This window comes from Pogoniulus pusillus, chromosome 7 (genome assembly GCF_015220805.1).
Source record: "Pogoniulus pusillus isolate bPogPus1 chromosome 7, bPogPus1.pri, whole genome shotgun sequence".
In the NCBI taxonomy this organism is placed as follows: Eukaryota; Metazoa; Chordata; class Aves; order Piciformes; family Lybiidae; genus Pogoniulus; species Pogoniulus pusillus.
In genome coordinates, this window is record NC_087270.1 from 36,172,632 (window position 1) to 36,184,257 (window position 11,626).

General features: G+C 48.2%; 1 long non-coding RNA gene across 1 annotated transcript; it reads right to left on the bottom strand.

The window, feature by feature from the left end:
• Positions 1 to 1,981: 1,981 nt before the first annotated feature.
• On the bottom strand, positions 1,982 to 11,036 carry LOC135177158 (uncharacterized). Its single transcript, XR_010302962.1, has 3 exons — positions 10,975 to 11,036; positions 10,712 to 10,791; positions 1,982 to 2,482 (listed from the first exon to the last, which is right to left on the bottom strand). It is a non-coding gene; the product is annotated as an uncharacterized LOC135177158 (long non-coding RNA).
• Positions 11,037 to 11,626: the final 590 nt, after the last annotated feature.

The following is an 11,626-nucleotide window of genomic DNA, read 5'->3' on the forward strand; positions in this document are numbered from 1 at the left end:
AAAGAAAACAGGAGCTCACATGATGTGAGCAGTTTGAGATAGGAAATAGGCTGTACCCAATTGAAATTATAAAGATATTTACCCAGGAAGAACGTAATGCTCTAAGATGGAATTTGACCAGGAGATGAAAGTTAATCTTATTCTATCTCATTGTTACCAAGCTGGGGGCAGATGTGACTGGGTTGGAGGGCAGAAGGGCTCTGCAGTGGGACCTTGACCACCTGCACAGATGGGCAGAGTCCAATGGGATGGGGTTCAATAGCTCCAAATGCAGGGTGCTGCACTTTGGCCACAACAACCCCATGCAGAGATACAGGCTGGGGTCAGAGTGGCTGGAGAGCAGCCAGACAGAGAGGGATCTGGGGGTGCTGATTGATACCTGCCTGAACATGAGCCAGCAGTGTGCCCAGGTGGCCAAGAGAGCCAGTGGCATCCTGGCCTGCATCAGGAATGGTGTGGCCAGCAGGAGCAGGGAGGTCATTCTGCCCCTGTACTCTGCACTGGTTAGACCACACCTTGAGTACTGTGTTCAGTTCTGGGCCCCCCAGTTTAGGAGGGACATTGAGATGCTTGAGCGTGTCCAGAGAAGGGTGACGAGGCTGGGGAGAGACCTTGAGCACAGCCCTATGAGGAGAGGCTGAGGGAGCTGGGATTGGTTAGCCTGCAGAAGAGGAGGCTCAGGGGAGACCTTATTGCTGTCTACAACTACCTGAGGGGTGGTTGTGGCCAGGAGAAGGTTGCTCTCTTCTCTCAGGTGGCCAGCACCAGAACAAGAGGACACAGCCTCAGGCTGTGCCAGGGGACATTTAGGCTTGAGGTGAGGAGAAAGTTCTTCACTTAGAGAGTCATTGGACACTGGAATGGGCTGCCCGGGGAGGTGGTGGAGTCGCCATCCCTGGGGCTGTTCAAGGCAGGACTGGACGTGGCACTTGGTGCCATGGTCTAGCCTTGAGCTCTGTGGTAAAGGGTTGGACTTGATGATCTGTGAGGTCTCTTCCAACCTTGGTGATACTGTGATATGAAACATTTATGAAGAACAGCACATTGTGGCCAGCCCTACACATACACACACAAAACTGCAAAGCTTCTTTGCGAGGTAAGATCAGGAAACCTGCAAGCATAAAATATGCCATAGATACACCATCAAATACTGCAGAAGCTGAAGAGGACTGAAACACAGGAGACAGGGCAAATTGTGCTCCAATCTGGTGGAGCTATCAACCACTGAGTCTCCTGCTAGAAAAAGAATCAAAACTATTACAGCTCCTTTCCAAGAGAATCTGTCTGCATCTCTGTGCTAGTGTGAAGCTAGCTAGAATGTTTTGGTGAGAAGAACTAGATTACAGGCTGCTAAAAGGAAACAATGGTGATGTCTACTGCACTCATAGGCTTGCTGAGAGGTATAGGAACAAGAATACAAACATAGATAACAGAGTCACTGTCTGGGCTTTGAGCTGCATTTCTCCTTCTAACCTAACCAGTTGCCTGTGTGACTAATCCATCTGCTTCCTAACTCCCCTGGCTGACCCTCCAATCTTCCTTGGGCACCAGGCAACGTTTGGGGTAAGGTAGAGAGGGGTGGGAGAAGGTGGAAGGGTGGTTGGGAGCCCCTCCTGGAGACTCAGGTTTCTGGGAGGGCTGCTGTGTTTCTGTATTACCTTTTCCCTTGTCTATTTCTGTATATAACTGTATATACTGTAAATATCTGCTTGTATATTGCACTAAGCTGATTAAATCAGTGGTTTCCACAGCATGCTTTCCCAAATGATGTAGAACTTGACCAAATGTTTGCTCCCCTCTATAGCACTGAGTCCCTCAGTTTCATTATAGGGTGGGGCAACATTACATACCTTGATGTTAAAATGCAGCTCTAGACACCACTCTTTTCTTTTTTAAAGCTTTGCTACAATACAGCTCCAAATGAGCCTGCAGAAAAGAAGTTCATTTTGTAATTGCCACAGAAATTTGCACAGGAAAACTCTCACATATAATCATCTTTATTTGTTTCATAGTTCCTGACTTCACAGCAGATAGAATTCAGATGATATAAAGGATTAGACATCATACAAAATCATTTCCAGGCACAAATAGGAGCAGATGTTTTCTACTGATGCACAGGAAAATCAAAGTACTGAGAGATACAGAAAGAGGCCAACATTTGAATAACAATTAATTTTTCCTTGGTTACTTATGGTTACAACCATGGTTAGTGAAAGAATATGCAAGTGTCATACAGTGTTACCTAAGGCAACTGAGTGACTAAAGTGCTTACCATTATTTTAAGTCATGAAAAGTAGCTGCAGTCTTAAAAGACTGGTAGATGAACCCTATTTAAGCATCCCTTTAAACATGGGTGTTCATCAGCTGGTTTTTGGGGGGTTTGTAGGAGGATTTAATTAGTTGAACCAAATTGTAGTACTGAATAAGTACATCAGCAAAAGGAGGTGAAGTGATCACAGCACCAGCAGCTGCCATCTTCTCCCTGGAAAAAAAACAAAGGCAATTTTCAGCAGCTTCATGTGCTGCAAGACACAGCAGGGAATCTGGGGGTGCTGATTGATACCTCCCTGAACATGAGCCAGCAGTGTGCCCAGGTGGCCAAGAGAGCCAGTGGCATCCTGGCCTGCATCAGGAATGGTGTGGTCAGCAGGAGCAGAGAGGTCATTCTGCCCCTGTACTCTGCACTGGTTAGACCACACCTTGAGTACTGTGTTCAGTTCTGGGCCCCCCAGTTTAGGAGGGACATTGAGATGCTTGAGCGTGTCCAGAGAAGGGCAACGAGGCTGGGGAGAGGCCTTGAGCACAGCCTTACGAGGAGAGGCTGAGGGAGCTGGGATTGGTTAGCCTGGAGAAGAGGAGGCTCAGGGGTGACCTTATTGCTGTCTGCAACTACCTGAGGGGTGGTTGTGGCCAGGAGGAGGTTGCTCTCTTCTCTCAGGTGGCCAGCACCAGAACGAGAGGACACAGCCTCAGGCTGCACCAGGGGAGATTTAGGCTGGAGGTGAGGAGAAAGTTCTTCACTGAGAGAGTCATTGGGCACTGGAATGGGCTGCCCGGGGAGGTGGTGGAGTCGCCGTCCCTGGAGCTGTTCAAGGCAGGATTGGACGTGGCACTTGGTGCCATGGTCTGGCCTTGAGCTCTGTGGTAAAGGGTTGGACTAGATTATCTGTGAGGTCTCTTCCAACCTTGGTGATACTGTGCTAAATGGTACCCAGTTACCCACTTAGCAATAAGTATCTGTGTTGGCTTTCCCCCATGGTAATGTGAACTAGATTAACTTTGTTTTACTGAAGGATAAATATCTCACATTTATTGTGAGGCATACTGAAAAAAATTGACTCATATGCCTGGTTGTCTAGGTCCATTGTATTCCCATTGGCAACAGTAATCTGCTTTATTAAAAGCTGATGATAAAAGGCTAATGCAACAATTCACTTTTCTAACTGCTTTTCTTGGTACTGAAAATGCTGCTGTGCCAGTACAGACAACAGAAGATAACTGATGATTTGTAATGTCTCTATTCAGCTAGCTCAAACACAACTGACAAGGCACTCTTGTGCCAGGAAGGTGGCTTTGTTTTCAGGCCTCATAGAACTGCCTCTCCTTCTGTTTGGTGAGAGTCCCACTGAACATCACCATCCAGCTCACAAACTCTTTGGTGACTGCGAGAGTCGAGATCACAGAATCATAGAATCAACCAGGTTGGAAGAGATCTCCAAGATCATCCAGTCCAACCTAGCACCCAGCCCTGCCCAAGCAACCAGACCATGGCACTAAGTGCCTCAGCCAGGCTTTTCTTCAACACCTCCAGGCACAGCGACTCCACCACCTCCCTGGGCAGCCCATTCCAATGCCAATCACTCTCTCTGGGAACAACTTCCTCCTAACATCCAGCCTAGACCTCCCCCAACACAACTTGAGACTCTGTCCCCTTCTTCTGTTGCTGCTTGCCTGGCAGAAGAGACCAACCCCACCTGGCTACAGCCTCCCTTCAGGGAGTTGCAGACAGCAGTGAGCTCAGCCCTGAGTCTCCTCTTCTGCAGGCTGCACACCCCCAGCTCCCTCAGCCTCTCCTCACAGGGCTGTGCTTCATTGCCCTTCTCTGGACACCTTCCAGCACCTCAACATCTCTCTTGAATTGAGGAGCCCAGAACTGGACACAGCACTCAAGGTGTGGCCTGACCAGTGCTGAGCACAGGGGCAGAATAACCTCCCTTGTCCTACTGGCCACACTGCTTCTGAGCCATCCCAGGATGCCATTGGCTCTGCTGCCCACCTGGGCACACTGCTGCCTCATCTTCAGATACTCTCTACCAGTACCCCCAGGTGCCTCTCTGCCTGGCTGCTCTCAGCCACTCTGGCCCCAGCCTGTAGCGCTGCTTGGGGTTGTTGTGGCCAAAGTGCAGAACCCTGCACTTGGCCTTGTTCAATCTCATCCCATTGGCCTCTGCCCACCCATGCAGCCTGGCCAGGTCCCTCTGCAGGGCTCTGCTACCCTCCAACAGCTCCACACCTGCTCCTAGCTTGGTGTCATCTGCAAACCTACTGATGCTGGACTCAATCCCTTCATCCAGATCATCAATAAAGACACTGAACAGGACTGGGCCCAGCACTGATCCCTGGGGCACACCACTAGTGACAGCTGCCAAGAGAATGTGGCTCCATTCACCACCACTCTCTGGGCCCAGCCTTCCAGCCAGTTCTTGACTCATGTCAGAGTGACTCTGCCCAAGCCAGCAGCTGGCAGCTTTGCCAGGAGCTTGCTGTGGCAGATGGAGTCAAAGGCTTTGCTGGAGACCAGGTACTTTTTTGCACACTTTCCCTAGATCTTCCAAAAGAGTTTAGAAGAAGAACTGCTCTAACAGCAGCCTTCTTCATAACCAGCTCTGAATATTGTGATTAATTTGCTATCAGTGCACATTAGCAGAGATGAGAGCCAGCTCCTCTCCCCAGCCTCTGCTCAGACAAAAAGCCCACACTGTACGAGACTCATCGCTCCTCCTGGCAAGGGAGCTCTAGACACAAGGACCTCCACTGGGCTGTGCAGAGGCCTGGAATGTGTAACCACTTGAGAGATGAAGTCAGAGCTGGCGGAGGAGGGTAGAGGGGCCCATTCATAGCACCTTATAAGTACCTAAGCTAAGGCAATGTGACTACCATGGCATCTCAGCTCAAGGCAATGTTAAAAAACTGGGAGGATCTACTCTGACATTCCCAGCTCCCTGCAGATGCAATGGAAAGAAATGGCTGCAATCTCTAAATCAGGCTGCTGCAGGGTCTGTGACAGGCTGAGCTGACCCTGTTCTTTTGATCTCAGGCGCTGCTGTGGTCACTGTGCCTCAAAGAGCTGGCTGCAGACGGAAAGATGTCTGCATTGGAGCTGAACTCTCTGAGAAGAGCTCCCAAATTCTTCTTTCTCTTTGCTTAAATCCTATTTGTGAACCAGAAGCCTATGATTTTCTGGTGTGAATGGGCTGTACTGATGTATTTATAGCTCAGGGAAGAATGTGTGAAGTGTCCATACATGGAAGCTTGCATGAAGATAAATCCTCAAAATCTGGGGAGGTGACTGACAAACAACAGCCCAAATCATCATTTATCCTTCACACAGGAGGAAAAGCTGATCCACTGGGGACTACAAATGACAAGCAGATGCTGTGTTTCACTAATTGTCAACTGGTTCAACCTTTTCTGCTAATCTCCTGACTCAGACATCACATGAAATATATTTCTGCATAAAATACAGTTGGAAATATTTATCTAAATTAAATTATGTCTCCAGCTGAGCTCTTGGGCTTTACTTCCTCTTTATCACATCCATCAATGTGCTGAAATGGTATATTATAAAATCACAGAATCAGGTGGGGTTGCAAGGGACCACAAGGATCAGCCAGTTCCAAACCCCCTGACATGGACAGGGACACCCCACCCTAGAGCAGGCTGCACACAGCCTCAGCCACCCTGGCCTTAAACACCTCCAGCCATGGGGCCTCAACCACCTCCCTGGGAAACCCATTCCAGCCTCTCACCACTCTCATGCTCAACAACTTCCTCCTCACCTCCACTCTCAATCTCCCCACCTCCAGCTTTGCTCCATTCCCCCCAGTCCTGTCACTCCCTCAGAGCCTAAAAAGTCCCTCCCCAGCTTTTTTGTAGGCCCCCTTCAGATACTGGAAGGCCACAAGAAGGTCACCTGGGAGCCTCCTCTTCTGCACACTGAAAGTGGTCTGGTTGATTGGCCAGGGCTGGGTGCTAGGTTGGACCAGATGACCTTGGAGGTCTCTTCCAACCTGGTTGATTCTATGATGATGATTCTATGGTGTTCACCCATAGAAAAAAAAGCATCTACTTTTGTCTCTTTTTACTTGCTGCTGTATTTACAAAACATCCCCTAATGTCCAGGCAAAAATGGCTCTTTTGAGCCCAACTTAGAATCATAGAATCAACCAGGTTGGAAGAGACCTCCAAGATCATCCAGTCCAACCTATCCCCCAGCCCTATCCAATCAACTAGACCATGGCACTAAGTGCCTCAGCCAGGCTTTGCTTGAAGACCCCCAGGGACACAAGCATGACAGATAGAGGAAAGTAAATGACTGAGTAAGAACTACTGGTATTGAGGATTATTCTAAACCATACATTCAGTGAATTACTCAGGATTAGTTTCTACTGCAAATTTATACAGCTCCTTGATCATGGAATTCCACTGATAATTACTTATTTGCCTCTTCATAAAAAGAGGAGATAAATGGTTTTTGATGAAAGGCTCAAATTTATCATCCCTGCAGAAATCCAAACAAAAGTATTGCTGTTGTATGGAATGGTCATGCAGAGAGTTAATAGTTGCTTTGAAAACAGGATTTTTATTAAATGAAAGGGATTATTTTAGGAAAAATAGAAGACAAAATATTCTCTCATACTGAGATCAAACTACACATTATTGCTTTGATATACTGGTTTGGAATCAAATGAAAAGGACTCGTTCTCTTTAGGACCACATTAAAGTAGGCTTTTCAGAATGGATAGAAGAGCAATGCTGCTAAATTCCTTTATAATGGTATTCTGGGCTGTATTAGAAGGGGTGTGGTTAGTAGAATCATAGAATCAGAGAATCAACCAGGTTGGAAGAGACATCCAAGATCATCCAAGTCCAACCTAACACCCAGCCCTATCCAGTCAACCAGACCATGGCACTAAGTGCCTCAGCCAGGCTTGGCTTGAACACCTGCAGGCACAGCAACTCCACCACCTCCCTGGGCAGCCCATTCCAATGCCAATCACTCTCTCTGCCAACATCTTCCTCCTAACATCCAGCCTAGACCTCCCCTGCCACAACTTGAGACTGTGTCCCCTTCTTCTGTTGCTGCTTGCCTGGCAGAAGAGACCAACCCCACCTGGCTACAACCTCCCTTCAGGGAGTTGTAGACAGCAATGAGGTCAGCCCTGAGCCTCCTCTTCTGCAGGCTGCACACCCCCAGCTCCCTCAGCCTCTCCTCACAGGGCTGTGCTCCAGGCCCCTCACCAGCTTCGTTGCCCTTCTCTGGACACCTTCCAGCATCTCAACATCTCTCTTGAATGGAGGAGCTCAGAACTGGACACAGCACTCAAGGTGTGGCCTGAGCAGTGCTGAGTACAGGGGCAGAATAACCTCCCTTGTCCTGCTGCCCACACTGCTCCTGATCCAGGCCAGGATGCCATTGGCTCTCCTGCCCACCTGGGCACACTGCTGGCTCATCTTCTGCTACTCTCTATCAGCACCCCCAGGTGCCTCTCTGCCTGGCTGCTCTCCAGCCACTCTGGCCCCAGCCTGTAGTGCTGCTTGGGGTTGTTGTAGCCAAAGTGTACAACCCTGCACTTGGCCTTGTTCAATCTCATCCCATTGGCCTCTGCCCACCCATCCAGCCTGGCCAGGTCCCTCTGCAAGGCTCTCCTACCCTCCAACAGATCAACACCTGCTCCTAGCTTGGTGTCATCTGCAAACTTACTGATGCTGGACTCAATCCCTGGATCAGATCATCAATAAAGATGTTGAATAGGACTGGGCCCAGCACTGATCCTTGGGGAACACCACCAGTGACAGCTGCCAACTGGATGCATCTGGAATATTACATTCACTTTTGGGCCCCTCAATTCAAGAAGGACTTTGCGGAACTGCTTGAAGGAGTCCAGCACAGAGCCACAAAGATGGAGTGGAACATCTCCATTATGAAGGAAGGCTGAGGGAGCTTGGGATCTTTGAGGCTGAGGGGTGACCTCATTCTTGTTATAAATATGTGAAGGGTGAGGCTCTGCTCAGTGATGTCAAATAATAGGATAAGGGGCAGTGGGTGCAAGCTGGAGCACAGGAGGTTCCATGTGAACATAGGAGAAAACATTTTCACTGAGGGTGATTGAGCTCTGCAATAGGCTGCCCAGAGAGTTTATTGTGGCTTCTCCTTTGACAGAGACATTCCAAAGCCACCTGGTTGCACTTATGTGACCTACTCTGGGTAGTCCTGCTGTGGCAGAGAGGTTGGACTAGATGATCTTTGAAGGTCCCTTCGAACCCCTAACATTCTGTGAACTCTTTCCTTCCTTTCAAATTCCACTGGATGTTAGGAGGAAGTTGTTGGCAGAGAGAGTGATTGGCATTGGAATGGGCTGCCCAGGGAGGTGCTGGAGACACCATCTCTGGAGGTGTTGAAGCAAAGCCTGGCTGAGGCACTTAGTGCCATGGTCTGGTTGACTGGCTAGGGCTGGGTGCTAGGTTGGACTGGATGAGCTTGGAGGTCTCTTCCAACCTGGTTGATTCTGTGATTTTATGATTCTATGAAAGCCTGCTATAGAAACAGTAATATTTTATTGACTTCTCTGCATATAGAACAAAACATCTGCAAAAAATCAAAAGTCAGTGAAGTTTTTGGCTTTAAACTGACAACCTTCAGGTTGACAGAGTTGCCTCTGTGCCCTTCTCTTCAAGTGTTTTCTTTCAGACTATAAGCTTTCTGGCACGGAGAATACTGTTTGGTTTACATGAACAGTAGTCAATACAAGAGATGTTCAAATCAGTTTGTCTCCAGGCATTTCCTCATTTCATCCATTAGTTAACAATGCAGCTGGTCATCCACACAGATACAATGATTACAAGAAGCAAGGACTCCATTAAGTTTCTTTTCTGTCCAACTCCATGGGAAAGTAACCTTTGTTATTTCTGTTAATGACAGGGAAAACATGCTTTAAATTGACAGATTCCCCTTCCTCTGTCCAAATCAGGGTAACCAAGTCATATCTAAACTTGCAGCTACTCTTACCATTCATACTGACCCACTTCAGTACACCAGCAACAGAACAAGGGGACACAGTCTCAAGTTGTGCCAGGGGAGGTCTAGGCTGGATGTTAGGAGGAAGTTCTTCACAGAGAGAGTGATTGGCATTGGAATGGGCTGCCCAGGGAAGTGGAGGAGGTGGTGTTGAAGAAAAGCCTGGATGAGGCACTGAGTGCCACACTCTAGTTGATTGGGCAGGGCTGGGTGCTAGGTTGGAGTGGATGATCTTGGAGGTCTCTTCCAACCTGGTTGATTCTATGATGTTATGATTCTGTGATAGCCTGCTGTAGTCAAGAGGGATATTTTATTGACTTCTCTGGATATAGAACTAAACAGCTGCAAAAATTCTATACTATTAGCATGATCCACCTTGAAACACATTTCTGAATTCATGGAGCAGATGCTGTTGCTGAAAGTACTGAGCCTCTGTAGCTTCAGCTAAGATCCAGCTACCTGCAAAGCAAGCTGAGAGGGTTTGTCCTTACATCATGCTAGGGGAGCATTTTAAGTGCATATTGATTAAGTTACAAGGCATGAGCTGGAAAATACAATTTAACTAAAAATCTCAGTTTAATTAAATATTAATGAACCATGTATGCTAGGGAAATAGCTGATCCCTAAGAACATTATCTACAGAAGATAACTGAATTTCCCCACTAACAAAGCAGCTCTGTTCTCACACTTGTTTGCAGCACATGTGAATTCTTTTGATTTACACAGAGAAGGAATAGTTATCTTTGTCTCTTGGTAAAGTCCTTGCCTCCAGGCATTTTAAGGGAACATTAACTTTACCTACCTTTATCTAGCTGTTTGGTCATGCTCCTTTTATTTTCACTACAGAAGGCATGCCATCTGAGTTCTCTCCACTCTCCAGCCTGAGGTGCCCGGAGGTGCTTGTTAAAGGTCAGCCTACAGCTTTTAAAACAGCTGAAGGGAAGGAGAGCAATCTTTACTGCCTGCTCCTCAGATGCCCTCCACTTGCAGAGCCTGCTGGATGTTGGTCATGGATCTCTAAGAAATCATAAACTCAATGCATGATTTGGGGAGCAGGGGGAGATTCCCATGGACACCTTTGGAAAGCCAGTTACCATCTGCAATGCAGGAAGGTCCAGGAGCTATGGCTGTGATACAAGGCATCACATAGATGCATTTCACATTCAGCACCAGTGGGATTAAGCAAACAAAGCAGGAGGTGAGAGAGGCAATTCCCACAGGCACGTTTTACATGGCATGTAGTATATAAATGTAATGAGCAAATTAGGAGCAGTAACTGGCCTGGCTTCACAGAGTCAGGCTCTCACCTGGTACTGAATAAAGCTGGTTCTAGCTTCATTACAAAACAAAACAGAAGTTTAGCTACTCTGACACAAAGGAGTGCCAATGAGATTGGTGTTCTGTTCCACTTACCTTGTCAGGGACTCTCAGACATTCCCTCCGTGCTCATTCAATGCTTTGCAAAATGCTTCACAGATTCAGTCCTGCCCTTCCTACAGTGAGACAAGCAAGCAGAAGGCAGCAGCTAAACACAGAGGAGCTCAGCCAGCACCCGTGGGCAATGTTAGAGCAATCATCAAGCCTAGCCCTACATAGCCGGGGGGCCAGCAGGCCCCCCGGCCTTTGATCCCCTCCACCATTCACCCAGTGTGCACACACCAAGGTAGGAGACTCACCAGTGGTGACTGGAGGAGGATCCTCTGCCCAGTTGGGCAAGCTTAGGGCTACTGCCTCTTCTGGGGCTGATTATAAAGGGGAGCAATCAGGGAGAGCAAAGTGGTCACACCTGGGGTGGGAGGAGACTGCAACACACCCAGGTGCTGTGGGTTTGGGGGATAAAAGGGGGGGAATGTGGGGTGGAGTTGGATAAGAGCAAAGCTTATATTAATCACAGAAAGAGTGACTGGCATTGGAGAAGGCTGCCTGGGGAGGTGGTGGAGTCACCATCCCTGGAGATGGTTAGGGAGACAGTGGATGAGGCACTTAGTGCCATGTGTTGGTTGACTGGAAGGGTTGGGTGGTAGATTGGACTCGATGATCCTGGAGGTCTTTTCCAACCTGGTTGATTCTGTGATTTAACTGCATTTACTTCCACCCTGCTCTTTAGTTTTTTGCTATAGCCTCTGCTTCTGCCAGGCAAAACTAATTGTTAAGGCTCGGTCGTGAGCCATTTACTTGATCATGGTTTTTTTTTTCCTTTCTTACTTGTGCATTTCTCCTTGCAGACCTTCTGAAGGTGCGGGTGAGAAGGGCAAGGAAGCTGATGAGGGGCCTGGAGCACAGCCCTGTGAGGAGAGGCTGAGGGAGCTGGGGGTGTGCAACCTGGAG